The sequence below is a fragment of the Neofelis nebulosa genome, chromosome 10 (genome assembly GCF_028018385.1).
Source record: "Neofelis nebulosa isolate mNeoNeb1 chromosome 10, mNeoNeb1.pri, whole genome shotgun sequence".
In the NCBI taxonomy this organism is placed as follows: Eukaryota; Metazoa; Chordata; class Mammalia; order Carnivora; family Felidae; genus Neofelis; species Neofelis nebulosa.
In genome coordinates, this window is record NC_080791.1 from 91544978 (window position 1) to 91566436 (window position 21459).

At 36.3% G+C, this 21459-nt stretch overlaps 1 pseudogene; it reads left to right on the forward strand.

The window, feature by feature from the left end:
• The window catches only part of LOC131486638 (elongation factor 1-alpha 1-like), a 37809-nt pseudogene extending 22469 nt beyond the window's left edge, over window positions 1–15340 (forward strand).
• The last annotated feature ends 6119 nt before the right edge of the window (window positions 15341–21459 follow it).

The following is a 21459-nucleotide window of genomic DNA, read 5'->3' on the forward strand; positions in this document are numbered from 1 at the left end:
CTTTGCTGCCCTCAGTGACTCTCTCCCCAAGCATTTGTACCTAAAACACACTAGACATGAAAGAGGTCTCCTTTTCACTGTCAAAACAAAGTTGATATAAGTTCAATTGAATTTACATAATGGTAAAGTGCTATAAGAACTCAGATTATTTTTAGGAAAAGAAAAAAAAATGGAAAAAAGAAAAGATATATGACAGAATTCCTGAAAGCAAGAGAACTATGGGAATTAGCTTTCCCCATCAAAGGATTGAAAGTCCTTGAGTTTCATGATGTTCTTTTAATTTAATTTTCTTTAACTGAGTCTCTTTTATTGAGTTTAAAATTGAAAACAACTGATGAATTTGTTGGTGGATAAATATATGAAATTGCAAAGAATATACTAGTATTTATTTAATAATTTGAATTTTTCTGTGATCTAGTTTCATATCGCCAAAAAACAATACAACTATCTATGATAATATTGAAATGCTAATGGAATACCAATTTAGTAACTTAGATGTCATTAGAAGATAATCACCCACGTTTATTTAAAATCCTGTTTATAGGGGCACTTGGGTGGCTCAGTCAGTTGAGCCTCTGACTTTGGCTCAGGTCATGATCTCAACAGTTCTTGAGCCCCATGTAGGGCTCTGTGCTGACAGCTTGGAGCCTGAAGCCTGCTTTGAATTCTGTGTCTCCCTCTCTCTCTGCCCCTCCCCGCTGACATTCAGTCTCTCTGTCTCTTAAAAAAAAATAATAAAATGCTGTTTATATGTTTACACAGTATTTTATGTGGAATTCCTTAGAAAAATTAAATGATTTAATAAAACTAATGGGTCAGTTTCATTAAATGACAAAAATTTCTTATTCAAACATATTGTATCAAGTGCCCAAGAGTCTCAGCCAATTTTGGAATTTTCCAATATGGAGAGGCTATGTTGTTTAATTAACATGGAAATAAACATTAATTGACTTGTGGTTTACTTGAAACATTCTAGCCAAATTGATTCCATGACATTTACCTTAAATCCTTTTCCTTTCCCTTCTAATATAAATGCTTGTTGAGGCATTTAGCCACTGGATAACTGTGTATCGTTCCGTGCAAAGCACTGTGTTGGTTAATTTAAGGGGGAAAATCTGAAATCCACTTATCTGAATGCATGTTTATAAACAATGAGAAAATAGAGGAGAAACTGAGGGTTTCCTAAGGAGTCTGCAGATACATGGTTTTAAGAGGTAAGAGGAAGAATGACACAGCTGAGGGAAGATGGAGGCACATTTAGAGTTAGTTTAATGTCTGAAGGAAGGGCACCTTGGTAGGTCAGTCCATTGACTGACTCTTGATTTGGGCTCAGGTCATGATATGACAATCACTATATCGAGCCCTGCATTGGGCTCCACACCAGAGCCGCTTAAGATCCCCTCTCTTCCTCTCTCTCTGCCCTCCCCTGCTCACGCTCTCTCTCTCTCAAAAATAAATAAACTATAAAAAAAAAAAGTATGAATGAGATTTCCAGGTAAAGATATGTGAGGAACTCCTGGTAGGATCAATGTTCCAAATGCAAGAAAATGCAGATAAATCAAGGATGATACCAAAAGCATCCTGTGAGTAATGTGTACAGTGATCACAAGGGATGCAAGAAGGAAAAAAAAAATAATGCAGATAAACAGACATTCTTTCATCCTAAGAATAGTCTGCAATTTATAACTCAAGTGTAAATAGATGTTTTAGACTAAGATTTGATAACGTATAAATGGCCCAGCCAAATCTGCCCCACAGCCCACTTTTATAAATAAACTTTTATGGGAGCACAGCACTGACTTAATTTACGTATTGTTCATGGCTGGTTTGGCACTATAATGCCAAAGTTGAGTGGTTGCAACAGAGACAAAATGGCCTGAAAAGCTTAAAATATTTATAAACTGGCCTTTTACAGAAAAAGGTTCCTGAACACTGTCCTAGATTTCTGTGCAAATATTAATGATGGGGTTGGTATTAGTTGTCAAAATAGCTCCAAGATATGCTAAAGTTATGGCACATTGAATTCGCTGGAATAGTATCATAGATCCTTTGGCAAATTTCTTACTTTTTCCACACCTAATGTAAGGAATGATTTAGAAGAAGAATCACATAATTGTACCTAATGCATTCTCAATCCTATTTGAAGCCTGAAAAGATGTCTTCTAAATGAGAGAATGTTGGATTTTTTTTTTCTTTCTGGACTTTAGAAATCACAGAAATGCTTTTTTTCCCCCAAGTAGTTATTTTCTGATGTTATTAATTCAAATATAATAAATGAATATGTGAAAAAACATAGCCTCCAGAACTGCTTCCTGTCTCTTCACTCACAACTTAGATTAAGACTGGTTTTGAACTCTGGATCCTCTAAGGTATAATTTGCACTGGTTGCTTTTACCTACTTTGAAAGTATATCCATTCCCCAGTGCCATCAACTCTCTTTTATCAGCAATTCTCACACTTCTGAAAGTGTTCATTCTCACCATGTGGCACTGAATCTTATATGTGTATCACATAGTTTGGGGGAAGCGAGCAGTGATGCCCTGGGGTTATTTTCTTTGTGATAGAGAGTTATAACTCTTCAGAGTCCATTTCCAAGGTGAACTTGGCTCCTGTGGTTATCCACCTGCTTCCTTTAGAAGTGCTTCTAAGTCATATGTATGATTGCTTCTGAATACTTCAGAAGACCACTGTGGTTCTGCAAAGAAGGGCTTGAAAACAAAACAAAACAAAAAGTGACTGGTAAATCTATTTTTAGAAAATTTAAACACTGCATCTTTAGCAATGGATAGTAACATTAAAGAAAAAAAAAACAAATGAAAGTCAACTACAAGTATTTGGGAGTGATGTGATACTAGAGAGAAATCACTCTCTGAGAGCACAATTAAATGATCCCATTGTTGCACAAGATGAATGCTGGCAAAGGTTATTAGGCAAATATTGGAGCAATATACAATCTTCCTCAACTTATCATGGGGTTACATCCAATAAATCCATCATAAATTGAAAATATTGTGAATTGAAAATACCCGACCTACCAAGAATCATAGCCTAGCCCAACCCACCTTAAACACGCTCAGAACACTTACATTAGTCTACAGTTGAGCAAAATGATCTAATACAAAGGCTATTTTATAAAATAGTGTTGACTGTATCATGTAATTTATTGAATCTTATACTGAAAGTGAAAACAAAAGGTTGTATGGGTACAGGACAGTAATAAGTATATTTTTGTTTACCCTCGTGATGCTGCTGCCCTGCATCACGATAGAGTATCACACTGCATATTGGTGTCTGGGGAAAAGTTCAAAATTCAAATACTGAAGTATAGTTTCTACTGAATGTGCATTGATTTCACACCATTGTAACATCAAAAAAATCACAAACCATTATAAGTTGGGGCCCATTTGTGAATAGTATCATTGTATGAGAAGATATAAATTTTAGCAAAATGAATTCAACAATACATTAAAATTTCATACACCATGATCTAGTGGGATTTATTCCAAAGATGCAAGGGTAGTTCAACCTTTATAAGTCAGTGTCTTATACCACATTAACAAAATGAAAGATAAAAATTAAATGATCATCTCAATAGATGCAGAAAAAAAAAAACATTTGACAAACTTGAACATCAATTTATAATAAAAAAAACCCTCAGTGAAGTGGGTGCAGAGAGAACTTACATCAACATAATAAAGACCATATATGAGAAGCCCATAGCTAAACATCATACTTGACAGTAAAAAACTGAAAACCTTTCATACTTGACAATAAAAAGCTGAAAGCCTTCATCTAAAGCCAGGACCACAAGGATGCCCAGTCTTACCAAGTCTTATTCAAGATGGTAATAGAAGTCTTAGCCAGAGCAATTAGACAAGAAAAAATTTGAAAAAAATTCAAATTCAAAAGGAAGAAGTAAAACTGTCACTACTTGTTGATGACATTATATTATATTTGGAAAACCCTAAAGACATCATCAAAAAAATTTTAAAAAATATTAGAACTTATTAATTCAATGAAGTTGCAGGATAAAGAATCAATCCACAAAAATCTGTTGCATTTCTATACACCAATAATCAAACTATCTGAAACAGAAATAAAGAAACAATTCCGGGGGTGCCTGGGTGGCTCAGTCAATTAAGCATCTGACTCTTGATTTTGGCTCAGGTCATGAGCTCATAGTTTGTGAGATTGAATGCCACATTAGGCTCTGTGCTATCAGCACAGATTATTACTTGAGATTATCTCTCTCTCTCCTTCTCTTTCTGTCCCTACCCTGTTCTCTCTCTCTCTTTCTCTCTGTTTCTCTCCCCGTCTCCCTAAATAAATAAATAAACATTAAAAAACAAAAAACAATTCCATGTATGATTACATGCAGGAGGTTAAAATACCTAGTAATGAACTTAACCAAGATGGTAAAAGACCTATATGTTGGAACTTCTTTAATGAAAGATATTGAAAACACAAGTAAATGGAAAGATATTTATGCTTATGAATTGGAATGATCACTATTGTTAAAATGTCCATACTATCCAAGGTGATTTACAGATTCAGTGCAGTCCCTATCAAAATTACAGTGACATTTTTCAAAACAATAGATAAGTAATTCTAAAATTTGTATAGCAACACACACACACACACACACACACACACACAACCTAAATAGCCAAAGCAATCTTGAGAAAGAACAATACTAGAGGTACCATGGTCCCTGATTTCAAACTATATTACAAAGTTATAGTAATTAAAACAGTATGGTATTGGCATAAAAAGAGACACATAGGTCAATAGAATAGAATAGAGAGCTTAGAACCAAACCCATGCATATATGGTTAAGTAATTTATGACAAAGGGGCCAAAAATATACAATGGGCAAAGAACTGTCTCTTCAATAAAACTGGACCACTGTCATATAGCATACACAAAAATTAACTCAAAATTAATTAAGTCTTGAAGGTAAGACATGAAAACTAGAAACTCCTACAAGAAAATACAGTCAGTAAGATCTTTGACATAGGTCTTGGAGATTATTTTATTTTTTTAAAATCTGACACCAAAAGCAAAAATAAGTGGGACTACATCATACTAAAACATCCTTCACACTGAAGGAAACTATCAACAAAATGAGAGGGCAGTCTGCTAATTGAGAAAAAATAATTTTTTTGCAAATCACTTATCTAATAAAGGGATAATGTCCAAAATATGTGCAGAACTCATACAACTCAATAGCCAAAACAAACAAACAAACAAAAAACAATCTGATTTAAAAATGGACAGAAAACCTGAACAGACATTTTTCCACAGAAGATGTTCAGATGGCCCACAGGTACATGAAAAGACGTTCTGCATCATTAATCATCAGGGAAATAAAAATCAAAACTACAATGAGATATTACCTCACGCCAGTCAGAATGGCTTTTATCAAAGAGACAAGAAATGATGATGTAGACCAAAGGGAACCCTTGTGCACTGTAGGTGGGAATGTGTGTAGCCACTATGGAAAGAACTATGGAGGTTCTTCAAAAAATTACAAAAAATGCACAACTATCTTATGATCCAGCAATTCTCCTTCTGGGTATTTATCTAAAGAAAATGAAAATAGTGATTTAAAAGCATAAATGCAAAAGAAGATATATGCAACCCTGTGTTCATTGCTGCATTATTTACATAACCAAGTTATGAAAAAAACCTGTGTCTGTCATGGAAGTGGATAAAGAAGATGTGGTACACACACACACACACACACACACACACACACACAGGAATATTATTCAGTTATAAAAAATGAAATCTTGCCATTTGCAACAAAATAGATGGACCTCAAGGATATTATGTTAAGTGAAATCAGACAGAAAAACAAATACCATACAATCTCTCTTCTGTGTAGAATCCAGTACAAACAGTTTTATAGATACAAGTTCGTGGTTGCTAGAGGTGGGAGGTGGGGGTTGGGAGAAATGGATAAAGAATTATTAAAAAGAAAAAATATATACACAATTAAAAAGAAAATATTGTGAATAATCTTAGTAAGAAAATGTAAATATCTTAAGAAAATTAGGAATATGATATTTTATTAAGACATGAAAATGTTGAATAAATGATAAATGAAGAATATGGATGGAGAGTTTCAGCCATGTAAAGATGTAAACCATTCTAAAACTAGCTTAGGACTTAGTTTTTAGAACTTGACAACACATTTCTCACGTTCATCTGAAGAAAATAATTTATATGAGTACCCAAAAAAATGTTAAAGAAAAATAAGGACATTCTTCTTTGACAGGTAAGAAAACACACTAATGATAAAAAAAACAAAAACAAAAACACTTAAAATCTAAAATAACTATAACCTTTATATTTTCTAAATGTATCAAAAGCTAAAATGTATCTCATAATTTAAAAAGTAATAATAAAGGGAATTAATGAATAGTCTAGAGAAAAGTTGGAATCCAGAATATAGAAATCAAAGATCCTGGAATGAATAAATACTAATAGATATATTAATACTAATACTAGGGTATAGTAGTTAAAAACCCTTTATGAAGAGGATTATCAAATACTTGATATTAATTGTTTTTTCAATGCTTTGCAAAAAAAGTCACTAAATTTTTTCAGTAAACTATGCCAAAGGACAGAAACCTGAAGACCTGAGGAATAGACAATGTATCAGCCATGTTTCAGTGTAGGAAATGGAAATCACTGCAGATATTTATAGCAGAAAGAAATTTAAGAGAGGTGCTTTCAAAATTTTCAGAATGGCTAGGGAAGTGGGATTCAGAGAGCTGCCGGAGTCCAGCTCCAGCAGGTCCGGGGGTTCCCGAAGGATGAACAGCATCAGTGAAAAGGTGAAAATAAAATAAAACAAAAATAAAAATGGACACAGACAACAGCAATGTGTTGGACTGGCCACTTTATTGTGGCAAACGTGGCATTATATTTGCTAGCAATTTCCTTATAGCGTGCATCATCTATGTTTTCTGGCGTTACCTAATTCTAAAATTGTTCCTTTGTGTAATCACCCTTTAAGGAATAACATGATTGTTTTCTCGTAATGTTCCCTCCTGCCCTTTGCTTATTGATTAATTTCTTTCATTGTTTTCATTATGTATCTACGTTTATCTATAATCTATAAAGCATTTGCTTTGCTGTTTTCATGAAAGGTCATTTATCTCTCATACCTCAAGTGGAACAGTTACAGGGACATGACCTCTTAGTTGTTTCCCTGAACCATTTGTGGTTTTGAAGAACAAAAGTGTTCACCTCGGTGTGAGGTTCCAGGAGGGGGCCAAGAGGGCCTTAGGAACCCACGCCTTATGCATTCCCAGAGAGACAATGCACCTGGGAACTAATGAACCATTCTGTACCTTAACTGACTAGGTTCAGTCATTATCTGGAATGCCTCCTGGGGGCCCAGTGGGCCTAGGGGTTGGAGTGACCTGTGCCCATAGATACACTCCTTAGTTACTGGAGTGGGCTTTCAAATCCATTTGTTCCTTTCTTGGCTGGGAAATGTATGAGGCTGTCCTTCCTTTAGGTAGAGGAGTCTTTATAGGGGGTGGCAATGGCTAAATGTAGGACTGCACAATTTCCTTGCAGAACCTTATTTCTTTCCCAATGGTTCTTTTCCCAGGGGGCCTGTTGAGGGCAATTCCCCAACAGACAATTCCCCAGGTACTTTTATTAAGGCCAAATTACATAAAAACAGGAGTACAAGAAGCTTCTCTGTTTGTGGGCTGCCTTGCAGTTCCGATCCATCCACTGCCCAGGCCCTGCCATCAGGCTGGTTGGATAGCTCGGCTTCAGGCAGAGAGCCACAGTAAGATTTTTGCCTTGAGAATGGCCAGGATCCCAATTTTGCTCTACTAGAAACTTTGCTGTTAATGTCACAAGTGCTCCACATTGATGAAGCTGGTGAGTATACAACAGAATTTGGAAAATGGGCACTGCCAATATCTACATGCTCTGGAAGCCGCTAGTCTGCTGGTACCACAGCAGAGAGGTGGCATCAACCTCCACTTCCATCATGCTTTCTGATGGGTACAACCCAATTCACATTAAGGGACTAGAGAAAAATACAGATTTTTAGCTTAACCACTATGAACAGGAGAGTAAAATAGAGATTGAAAAAGCCTTTGCAATCATAAAAGACTAAGAAGTTGCTGAAGAAGGAATATGAATGGTACATTTTTATGAGAGAAAAAAAGTTTAATTTTAATTCTCAGTAAAGAAATATAAATTAAAACCAAAATGAATGTGCTGACAGCTCAGAGCTTGGAGCCTTCTTCAGATTCTGTGTCTCCCTCTCTGTCTGCCCCTTCACCGCTCACGCTCTCTCTGTCTCAAAAATAAATAAACATTTGGGGCACCTGGGTGGCTCACTCAGTTAATTGTCTGACTTTAGCTCAGGTCATGATCTCACAGTTTGTGAGTTCGAGCCCCACGTTGGGCTCTGTGTTGACAACTTGGAGCCTGGAGCCTACTTCGGATTCTGTGTCTCCCTCTCTCTATCTGCCCCTACCCCACTTGTGCTCTGTCCCTCTCTGTTGCTCAAAAATGAATAAATGTAAATAACATAAACAAACAAACATTAACAGAAACAAAATATTTTTCTTCTAATATTCTAGTGATGAGTTCTGAGAAGACTCCAGTGGGATGAAAATTCCCAGGCAGCAGAAAAGAAGTGCAAATAGATTCAACATACTGGGTGGCAATTTGGCAGTAGGGTATCTACAGCCTTAGAAATGACCCCATCCTTTAATAATACAGTAATCTGCTTCTTGGAATCTAGCTTAGGAAATAACATGTCTCCAATTTATGATCTAGAATATCGGTAACAGAAAAAATAGGCAGCTATTTTTTGTGAGTGTGAAAAATAAGAAAATAACTAGTACCCAAAAGTGAATAGTTAAATAAGTTATATTACTTCTGAATAATTGGTTACAATAAAGCTTTGTAATGACATTGGAAAATGTTCAGGCTAAGTGAAATGAAGTAGGACACAAAAATATTTATAAAATATGGGCCTATTTACACTATTGACAAAGAAAGAAAAAAAGGATATGATTGTCTGCTTCTGTTCTCTAACACTTTTATTGACTTTTCATAAATGTCAGCATGAAAAATATAACTTTTCTTTAACTCACCAGTATTCCTACCATTGTTCATAGTGTAGAATTTTATTTATTTATTTAACCATTGATAGTATAATAGATTGGGGAAAAGGAAAGCTTTGTGGACCAATAAAATCTTTAATTGGATGTAAACCAAAGCATTTATTTAATAGGAGATATGAACAGAAACATGAGAAAAGCTAATTCATAATCAGCATAGACCATACTAATTCTCTTCTTTGTTCTCAGACATTGGTGTTTGCAAATCCTACAAGTTACCATCATAGTAAATTGTTACTTGCCTTTTCAAGAAATCACTAGGTGCCATGAACATTTTAGAGAAGCTGTATGATTTTAGTATTTTAATTTTATTTATGAACTTTTCTAGACAGACTAGAGAGGCTTTTCTTTCTCCCCGCCCCAGCTTTATTGAGGTATAATTGATAAATAGAATTATAAGCTATATTTAAAGTGTACAGTGTGATGATATGACTTGAAACACAGTGAAAGGATTCCCACTCACCCCTCAAGTTAACATGTCTTCACCTATTTACAGCTTTTATTCATTTATTTTTTGTGAGGAAATTGAAGTTCTACTTAGACTTTTCTAGGAATTCTAGCTACTTTTGTAGATCTTTTTTTTTTTTTCTTCAAATAGGATACTGGCAAAGTTAGGCATGGTGGTAGTAAGAAAAAGAAAAATCACTGAGTCTGAGTGATTTTTCAAAATTACAGTTAGGGTAGGTGGTGTGACATTCGCCTGTGTTACTCCTGGTACCTTAACTTTGATCTCTTTCTCGAAAAAAGAGAAAATAAAGACACACAGATCCAAGAATTCAGGAGGACTTCAACCTCCTGAATGCCAGAAAGAATGGTGATTTAGTGACTCTGGTATCAGTGGACTCCATTTGACCAGTAGGAGATTCTGATTTGTTGGAGACGGGCATGCTGTATCTGTGTGAACCAGCATCAGAAACTTTTATTTTGTCTGACAACATATTTTGATTTATTTTATGGATAAGAGCAGTCATCTCAGAATATATCTTAGTGGTATTGGAAATGTATTTTGTATCTTTGGGTTCTGACTGGCTGAAATGAGCTGGTTACCCAAAGTGGCCCCATCACACATCAGGGTGGGTAGGAAGATTTCCCCTCGTAGTGTGAGTTCTATAACCTCTGCCACAGATTCCTTTGGGGAGTGATAGATACTGGAAACTATGCATAAGAACCAAAGGGCAAGCCTATGTTTTTTTAGCAGTGAAATGCAGTGTCACAAGTGGGAATCAGGGCTATAGGTTCTTAGTAGGTCTTTAAAGTGAGTTCTAATGCTGTCCTATGATGAACTCGATAAGCAGACTCAGGGCAAGGGGAGCATGATGGCAGTATCAGTAATTGTAAAAACAAGGTCTTGGAGACACTGTTTCCTTTACAAAGAGGTTTAGAATAAAAAAAAAATAGTAGATACGGAGTTTGCAAATGTGTTTTGTCGTGGGGCACATACCTCCGAGGTGTCTCTTGTATTTCTGCACAATTATTTTATCAAGAGGCATTGATAGTTCTGCTCCAAACTATCTTTTCAAAGATGTTTTTATAGCTAACAGCTTTCAAAGACAGAGACAGTATCTCCCTTTGGTGCAGAGGACAGATTTGTTACCTGAAGGGCATGATAAAGATAATGTCTCCCTTTGGAGACAGGTTTGCTAGAAGCTTCCAGAATCTAGATTTCATAAACTCTGGGTCCCTGGTCCTAAACCGCATCTTCTGCCCTACCCCTGTGGGACTTGGGGGCAAGGAGACCAATGTGAGTACGAGGCTCATGCTGCTGGGTCAAGAGTAATAAATACCTTTGCCTTTGACAACACCTGTGAAGCTGTGGCAAGCTGACTGGTTACCTTACATGCAGAGCAAAATTTTAGTCTCAGCAATTTATAGCTTTTAATTTGTGAAGATTGTTTTCTGATTGCAAAAACAGTGTTTTTTTTGTGCAAGGAATAAGTAGAAAAGATATGTAAGAAGAAAAAAATACATAATCTCCTTACCTAGGGAAGGATAATATTTCGATTTTAGCACAAATTTTAATATTTATCTATATGTACATATAAGTAATATTATATATACTTGTGATTAGCATAAATTGTATTTTGCCTGCTGCTTTTGTCTCCTAAAATTAGGTTGGATATTTCTATGTCATTAAGTTTTTAAACATGATTTTGAATATCTGCTTAATATTCTCTTTTATTATAACTAAACTATTATTTACTCAATCATTCTCTTTTTGAATATTTAGGTAATTTAGAGCTTTTAGTTATTAAAAATAATAATTCTACAATGAACATTTTTTCATACTCATAGTGTGCTTCTCTTCTTTACATGTAAAAAAAAAAAAAAAAATCCAGGGCTCCTGGATGGCTCAGTCAGTTAAGCATCTGACTCTTGATTTCGGCTCAGGTCATGATCTCACAGTCAGTCATGAGATGGAGCCCTGTGTCAGGCTCTGTGCTGACAGTGCAGAGCCTGGTTGGGATTCTCTCCCCTCTCTCTGTGCCCCCCAGCTCATGTGTGCGCTCGCTCTCTCTCTCTCTCTCTCTCTCAAAATAGATAAGTAAACACTTTTTTTTAATTGGCAACATAAAACTGCTAGGTCTCAGCAATTTTTCATTTAATATTTTTTTCATGTGTGCTTTGGTTCTCTCCAAGCTGAGCCAGAAGTTCTACAGAATCGGAATGTGCACAGGAGGTGGTTTCTCTCATCCTTACCCTTGTTAGACTCTTAACTGGGTAAATGGCCTTTGTCTTTTACTTCTTTCTCATGCATTCTTCCAGAAGTTTTGATCTGTTTCATAGATTCCACTGAAGTTATACTTTTTACCTTTCAGTTACTGAGTCACACATCAGGGCGCGTGACTCCAAATTCTCTCCATTTCTCTGGCCTCTTCAGCAGATTTCACTTCATCCTTTCAAAATAAAGACACATGGATACAGGGTAGTAGATTTACTTCAGAGTTCTGTCAAAATCTATCTTTAGTTCTTGAGTTAGTTCTTAACATTATTAAATAGCTGTCATTAATAGGTTGATTGTAGCAGATTTTTCTCCTCATGGCTTTGGAAAGGGTAAGTGGCTTCTTATTCTAGGATTAGTGTCATAATGAATGTACTTTACCAAGTTAAATATTCCTTCTAGATAATACCATCTTCAGGAAAAAAAACTACCTGGAAAGTACTCTCACTTTGTATACCTGTCTGATGTCTGCCACATTCTTTAAAGTACTTCTGTTCCTTCTCTAAGAGAGTTGAGTTGTTATTTTACTAACTGGTGGTACAATATGATGGCTTAGGTATATACCCTAGAGGTGAAGTTTAGGCTCTAGTGGACAGGATCTAATTGTATAGTTGTATCAAATTCAAAACAATGGTCCCTTTGCCTCCTCCCAAATCAGTATGAAGGGCTATAGGGTCATGTGGCTGACATCTCTGGGGGTAGCACACTGCTGTTCCATCAGGCACTTACACATAAAGTTTAAAGTAGATTTCCCTCTCTAAGAAGGGATGAGCAGAAAGACAAAGCACCTATTCAGCTTTGCATTTGCATGCTCATATCTGAAAGGAATATAAATGAAGCAAATAATTCAACGACCACAAAAAGAAGTGAATAAAAGCTCTTCTCTTCTCCTGACACCAAAATCATTGTAAAAAAAACCTAGCCTTCTGAAATTTCTGTTTGTGGCTTTGTTAAGAGAGTCTGAGTCCTTTTCAGGATTCTGGCTCAGGGAAGATAAATAGCAGAATCAAACAATCAAACAAGATAAATAAATAAAAATAAACAAATGAAAAACTCCTGAGTAAATCATGAGGCTCCAGATTGGGTAAAGCTTTTTTCTCCCAAAGGAATCTTTACTTCCAACATACACTTTACAAATAGAATTTTAAGATTTCTGGCCATTAAAATATAAGGAGCGATGATATTTCATTTTTTTATCCCAACACTCGAAAGACTCTTGCATGCACCAGATTAATGAATAAATGTGAGTTCTGAATCAAGGAATGATGAATGGATGATGGCTGTGTTTTCTTATGAAGATGCAAAATGTGGATGCATATGTCAAAACAAACATTTACACTGGGCAAAGTTAAATTGGCAAGGAAGGCTTTATTCAAGAATATTCCAATAGTGGAAAGAGGCCAGAACTCAGTCTGGCTCAGTTCCATTGAAACAAAAGTTGCAAGATTGTGTTTTATCTCTCTCTCTCTCTCTCTCTCTCTCTCTCTCTCTCTCTCTCTCTCCCTCCCCCTCCCTCCCTCCTCTCTCTCTCTCTCTCTCTCTCTCCATTTTTAGCACTAAGGTGAGCTAGTACAGATAGAGGAGGTTGACTAATGGAATGTGTCCACCACATTGAATTTTTCCTGAGTTTGCAAATGATTTTCTGTGTGAGTAACCTTTCTAACTGGCACCCACTGAACCTAGGCTCCTGCTTTCTTAACAGAGATGTATGATACAGGCTCTATTTTTTCTTGGTGATTACAGGAATTGCTTCCAGATACTTGACAATCTTGGGTCATAAAACTGGCAAGATGATTTAAAAAAAAAAAAGATTTGCGTGCATCTCAAAGGGACAGGGAAATGATTCACAGTTACCAGTTTTCCAAAATAAATGCTCTACAAAAAGGGAAGTTCCTTTGGTCAGGAAGAAGCCTTGAGTTTAGTCAAACTGAGGAGAATGTTAAGAGCCACTTTGTCACATGCATCTTCTTAATTTGATAGAAATTGATTATGAGGGAAAAATTTCTTCCTGTCCAAATATATGAGAACTGGTAACTATTTTTGTTATATGAGTATCCTGGGTGGGTAAATATGAGAATTTCATTACATGCATTCAGTGAGAAATAAAATACACCTCTTACTTTGTCACAGTGGGTTTGCTGGCAGAACACAGGTGTCATGAAAACCACTTTGTAAACCTACACCAAAACGGGAAGGGAAAGGAATCATATCAACATCATTGTCATTAGACATGGAGACTTGGGCAAGTCTACCACTACTGGTCATCTGATCTATAAATGTGGTGGGCTTGACAAACTATCCAAAAATTCAAGAAGGAGGCTGCTGAAGTAAGAAAGGGCTCCTTCGAGCATGCCTGTGTCTTGGATAAACTGAAAGCTGAATGCAGCATCACCATTGATAGCTCTCTGTGGAAATTCAAGACTGGCCAAGTGTTTTGTGACCATCACTGATGCCCCAAGACACAGATACTTTCTATCAAAAATGTGATTACAGCCACCTCTAGGCTGGCTGTGCTGTCCTGATTGTTGCTGCTGGTGTTCGTGAATTTTAAGCCAGTATCTCCAAGAATGGGCAGACCCATGAGCATGCCCTTCTGGCTTACACACTCCGTGTGCAACAACTCATTGTTGGTGTTAACCAAATGGATTGCAGTGAGCCACTCTACTGCCAGAAAATATACAAGGAATTCATTAAGGAAGTCAGCAGCTACGTTAAGAAAATTGGTTACAACTGTCACACAGTAGTATTTGTGCCAGTTTCTGGTTGGAATGGTGACAACATGCTGGAGCTAAGTGCTAACATGCTTTGGTCCAAGGGATAGAAAGTCACCTGTAAGGATGGCAGTGCTAGTGGAACCATGCTGCTTGAAGCTTTGAATTGCATTCTGTCACCAACTCATCCAACTGACAAGCCCTTGTGTCTGCCCCTCCAGGACATCTGCAAAATAGCATTGATATTGTCCCTGTGGGCTGAGTGGACACCGGTGTTCTTAAACCTAGAATGGTGGTCACCTTTATTACAACTGAAGTAAAGTCTGTTGAAAGCAACCATGGAGCTTTGAGTGAGGCTCTTTTGGGGACAGCGTGTGCTTCAGTGTCAAGAATGTATCTGTCGAAGATGTTTATTGTGGCAATGTAGCTGGTGACAGCAAAAACGACCCACCAATGAAGCGGCTGGCTTCATGGCTCAGGTGATTGTCCTGAACCGTCCGGGCCACATCAGTGCTGGATATGCACCCGTGCCGGGTTGTCCTGCAGCTCACAAATCTTGCATGTTTGCTGAGCTGAAGGAGAAGATTGATCCTCGTTTTTGGAATAAGCTGGAAGATGGCCCCAAGTTCTTGAAATCTGGTGATGATGCCATCTTTGATATGGTTCCTGGCAAGCCTGTGCATGTTGAGAGCTTCTCTACCTGTCCTCCTCTGGGCTGTTTTACTGTTTGTGACATGAGATAGTCACTGTGGGTGTCATCAAAGCAGTGGACAACAAGGCACCTGGAGCTGGCAAGGGCACCAAGCCTGCCTAGAGAGGTCAGAAGGTTAGATGAATGTTGTCTCCAATATCTGCTACCCCAGGCTTAATCAGTGGAGGGAGAAAGGTCTCAGAACTGTTTGTGTTAATTAGCCATTTAAGTTTAAAGTAAAAGACTGTGAATGATCACAATATGTTCTAGAGCCTTCAGAAGGAAAGGAGAAGGTTCTGTGGACCATTGTTTGTGTGTGTGTCTGTGTGTGTCTATGTGGCCATTTTAAGTTATTAGTTTTTAAAATCAGTACCTTGTAATAGAAACAACTTGACCAAAATTCTTGGTCAAGACAGAATCTTGAGACCCATTAAAACAAAAGTTGAATGATAAAAAAAAAGACAACTATTAAATAACAAATCACTTATGTGTTATTTAATAGAAAAAGAAGCTTAGTGCATGTGGTATTTCTCTGTCTTTAATCAGCTGGTATTAAATACTAATCCCTTAATCTTTGATTTATTTTTTTTATCCTATCACTTCTGTTGGATGATAGCCATGCTGGATTGTAGCCCCCGCTGATTCTCCATGCTACAAAATCTTTCCTCTGATTTGAAGCCTGAGGCATCAGAGGTAAGTGAGAAATGGGTTGTCATTTATGTCAAAATTCCTATCTTTGTCCCTGTTACATTTCACACTTTGTCAGTTCATGTCTCAGGTCTTCTTGTCATGCATCTTGCATGGCTCTTCTGATTTTCTCTGTAACAAAAACCAACTTGTTCCTGCATCTTCTTCTTGGCCATAAATGTACATGCTTAACTATGTAGTGGATGGAGGTGAAACTAATATTTCTGATAGTCCTATATTGGTTACGCATTGTGCAGAATATAAGAGAAGTACTTGAAGAACAAATATACTTCCTAAGATTATGGCAGTCCATTGTATGGATGAGACTTCCATTTGAGTTCCGTGGAATTTTCTATGCACATGTGGAAATAATTAGCATATGGTTTTGTCTTAAAACTGTAATTGAGGGGTGCCTGGGTGGCTCAGTTGGTTGAGCATTCAACTTTGGCTCAGGTCATGGTCTCGCAGTTTGTAAGTTCGAGCCCCGTGTGGGGCTCTGTGCTGACAGCTCAGAGCCTGGAGCCTGCTTCAGATTCTGTCTCCCTCTCTCTGACCCTCCCCGTTCATGCTCTCTCTCTGTCTCAAAAATAAATAAACGTTAAAAAACAAAAAACAAAACAAAAACCCCGTAATTGATATAGAGGGCGCCTGGGTGGCTCAGCTGGTTGAGTTTCTGACTCTTGATTTCAGCTCAGGTCATGATCTCATTTTTTGTGAGATCAAGCCCCACATCGGGCTCTGTACTGGCAGCATGGAGCCTGCTTGGGAATATGTCTCTTTTTCTCTCTCTTCCCCTTCCCTGTTCATGTTCTTTCTCTCAAAAATAAAATATAACTTAAAAAAATTAAACTATAATTGATATGAATTTATAATTATTTTAAAATATAATGAGCACACTTTTTAAATAATTGTTTTAAATTTTTTGTTTGTTTATTTTGAAAGAGAGAGAGAGACAGAGCATAAGCAGGGGAGGGCCGAAAAAGGGGGAAAGAGAAAATCCAAACAGGCCCCATGCCATCAGTGCAGAGCCAGACGTGGGGCTCAATCTCATGAACCACGAGATCATGACCTGAGTGAAAATCAAGAGCTAGACACTTAACCGGTTGAGCAACCCAGGTGCCCCAATGAATACACTTTTAAATTTATGAGATAACATATTGTCAGTGAGCAAAGTTTATTTTTGAAAAGGAAAATTCTAAAGCCTCGGCTTTACCTTCTGTATAATAGAAGTAATGTTTTGAGGATACAATGTTGCATTAGAACAGAGTGGATGCCTTGCCCTGGGGCAATGCAAGAGCATATTAGAAACAGACCTAAGATGAAAGTTTATAAAGATAAGAATATTTATTTAAATGTAAACTTTTCAAGGTAATATCTTTAAAAAATTAAGAATGTAAGAAGATCTCTAAGAGTAAGTGCATTATTTTCAAATGCACTTAAATCATTAGTCAAGTGGCACTGTGTTTATTGCATGATTATGGGTTTCCTCAGAGGAAAAACAGCTTGCCTCCCTCCGATAAAAACATTCCAGGAAGACAATTGCTTCTGGCTTTATTATAAATAATCCTGTGTTACTTGTCTCTTATAATTCTAAAACACAAGTAATTTTTCTTTAATATAACTACAAACATATAACCTTGATTAAATTGACTTGCATATACAAAGTTGAGCTTTGATATTTTATAGAAAGATTTTAAGGATAGTTCTATGTGGATACTGGAAGCTAATTGGAGATATGCATTACCAACTATAACATAAGTGGGAATTTTGATGGAGTCATAGGTGATACAATGTGGCCATAATTTCCTCAGAAGAGAACTGGGTCAGAAGAAATGCATCCCTCCTAACAAAGCTGAAAAGCATCTACCTGATAGGAATTCAAATAAGAACTAAACTGTTGTATTACCTCCAAAATCAAATTTCTGTCAAATCACTTACAAACTGAGTTGAAATTAATTAGAATCTTTAATTTGCTCTATAGAAAAATTCATTCAATTTTATTCATTCTTCTACTCAACCAACCAACATAGAAATGAGTTGGAGTTCAAATAGTAGAATTATTAAGATATCATCATATGAAGTTAGAGAATTCTAAGTTTGAATTATAGTTCTGTATTCCATAAATCATGCTAATGTTTTTGTGATAATTAGGTGACAGAATTTATTGTCCACTGATAATCTGCTGAGATGTTCTGTTTTTGTTATGAGTAAGTCAAGGCTTGCACATGACCGAGTGCCTCTAGGATGCAGCTCAGTGTTCAGTATTTCTTATGTTTTCCTAGGTTGCTGGGATCTATTCTACTCTCCCTTGGTGCCTGGTATTCCTAGTATTGTGATAACGCTTTATCACTTTCATGCTGTCTTTTGGAACATAGAAATTATGTTATTATCTCCACATCTTGCTAGAGTCATAGGGGAACCTCAATGAGATCAAACCAGGACCGTGGAGCCATTCCCACTATGGGGTACTTGCTTCCTTCCTGGGCTTTACTTGAGAGAGGCAGCAAATGTCCCCTGCCTTTGGATTTTAAAAATACTAGTTTCTGTCATTACCTTCCTCTAAGCTTGAATCAGGATGAAAGGGGTATGGGGAAAGTAGATGTAGCTTGGGGGGACAGTCCCTTTCTAGAAACCTGTTAGCATTTATTCACTCCATATGTCTTCAAGTCTTAGGAGAAGAACTAGTAGAACTTTTTCACTAGTCCTCCAAGTCCTAGTTTAAAGAGCAAAAAATGGAGGAGCAAAACACGTTAATAAATTTGTTTATGACTGTGTCGCATGTAGCACAGAATTAATTCAGGAATCATTTTAACTGCTTAGTTATGAATTATTCATTTAGTGGAAAAATCACTGAAGATCAGGAGATACTGGTTAACTTAATTTGTGCAGCTTGTGATTGATTTATTACAAGTGATTCTTAAAAAAATATTTAACTTCTCAGTAAAAACAGTATCAAGTAAAATTAGTAACTACTTTGAGGAATTACTGTAACCTAACATAATATTATTAATTTCAATAAAATCCTTTTTTATTTTTTTTGGTTTGTTTACAACAAAACAGAGAGGTTTTAACATCTCTCTGTCTTTAAAAAATGGACATCCCACAGTAATTTTCAGTAACTTGCAAAGTTTATTTTTGTGGACCATTCTGAATCTCAGAAGACTTGGCTTTTTGGTATTTGATGAAATGAATTCTTTCAAGTAGTCTTCCCTGGACGTTAGGCAGAAACATAGACATTTGTGTCAGAATAGCCAGGAAAAGGGGCAAGATAAAAAAAGAAAGAAGAAAGAAAGAAAGAAAGAAAGAAAGAAAGAAAGAAAGAAAGAAAGAAAGAAAGAAAGAAAGAAAGAAAGAAAGAAAGAAAGAAAGAAAGAGAAACAGAAAGAAAAGAGAGAGAGAGAGAGAGAGAGAGAGAGAGAGAGAGAGAGAGAGAGAAAGAAAGAAAGAAAGAAAGAAAGAAAGAAAGAAAGAAAGAGAAACAGAAAGAAAGAGAGAGAGAGAGAGAGAGAGAGAGAGAGAGAGAAAGAAAGAAAGAAAGAAAGAAAGAAAGAAAGAAAGAAAGAAAGAAAGAAAGAAAGAAAGAAAGAAAGAAAGAAAGAAAGAAATGAAGAGAGTATAGAGAACTCTGGAATAGAAGTTGTCTATGGCATTTTCCCATTCTGCTAGAGGTTCCTTGAAGTTAATTATGCCACCGATTAGATCACCAAAGTGTCAGAACAATAATCACTCCCTCACCCCACACCTACTTAATCTACTTTGTTGAACTATATTATCCATACTCTCACCCACTCCCACTTCTTCATTGAATCACCTCAAAGGTTGCATCTTTGAACACAAAGAACTCATTACAAAATCAAGGGGTAGCATTAATATTAAGAGTTTCATGTGACAGGATTTTAAATTGACATTCTTCTCATCCCCAACCCCAAAAGAAGCTAACCATCTAGGCGCAAATTCTTAAGAATACAGCACACAATTATTTTTAAAACACCTAATACTTTGACATTTCTAATTTTAAAGTGGAAAGATGATTTGCTCCTCAAATATCAAACAGTACTTCTTTCATTTTCTATGTATTGCTACTTACAGGATTTTAAGATGTGATTCTGACTTGATATTGAATTCCCAGCCTTCTTTCTTGTTGTCTTCTGCTTGCATTATCATTTTTATGCTATATGATTTATCCCCCGGGGTTCCAAACATATTGCCACACAGAAAAACAATAGTCAAATCCAAAATCTTTTGAATCTTGGAACATGGCTCAGCACATTTTCTAAAACCTGAAGGCTTTATCATAGTAGATTTGGAAGTCAGTTTGTGAGACAGGAGAGTAATTATAGATGTACCTGTTTATTTATTCTTCCATTTATATAAGCCTCTCAAGGCCATCTTTAAGGTGCTAAGTAATTTGAAGTATGATGAAAGACAGGGAATGGCATCTTTTTATATGCGAGAATATCCTTGTCATAAAGTTATACAGACTTTGTGAAGTCAAGGTTAAAGCTAATTTAGTTAACATTAGGGAATGTAGCTTTCATTAAGTCTTGAATTTTCATTCATATCATCTTTCAAGTGGGATAGATAGCTGTGTGACAATTAGGCAAGCAAAATGTGTGTGTTTATGAGTGAGTTACTTATCAGAAGATACTAAGCATTTGTTTTATGAAGTACACATTGCTATCAAACTAACATTTAAGAAGAATAGTTTTATGAGTGTCTGTTTTTCAGCAATGATGTAAACAACATCTAATTTCTTTCAACCCAAGGGTCTGATTTATCTGCATTGCCCTAATTAGTTGTTGTTGTTATTTTTCTTTAGTGGTGTTATTTGGTACAGCTTACCAGGAGCATTTAGAGAATGCTAACAAAGTCAGTGTATCCAGAATAGTCATTTTCAGGCATTTCTGTGTTAGGCAAAGCTTTCATGTATTTCCTGATAAAAATTGGTCCTTATTCTGGTAAGACCACAAAACTGATTTGCTAAACCGACATTTACTACAAAGTTTTGACTCCAATGGGGAACATAGGTTGTAATGTTTATGTTCCTTTTTTCCTATCCTCATCCTCAACACAAAATGCTCCCAAATGAATTTCAGAATAATTCTGGAGGAAAATAGTTACATGGGGATTCTATAAGCCCCATGACATCCATCCATTAAACACACACACATACACACACACACAAAGTTTATACTTCTATCATGTTAAAAGAAATGGACTGAAAAGTATTTGCTTTCCTGAATTGTGTAAATTCTCAGCTTCAATTTTTATTTGTTCTTGAGACACAATTTGGAAAGTATTCAAGGCCTATAATTTTCTTCTAGAACACCTTCTTTAAACACGTTGTCTCCATTTACTTTTATATTTGTAGAAGTAAGATGTAAAGCAAAACAAAGAGTGGTATAAAGCAACTTTTTAAGAAAAAATTGAAAATAATTCTCTAATATTAGAGAATTCCATATGATCAAAGTTTCTTAATGATAA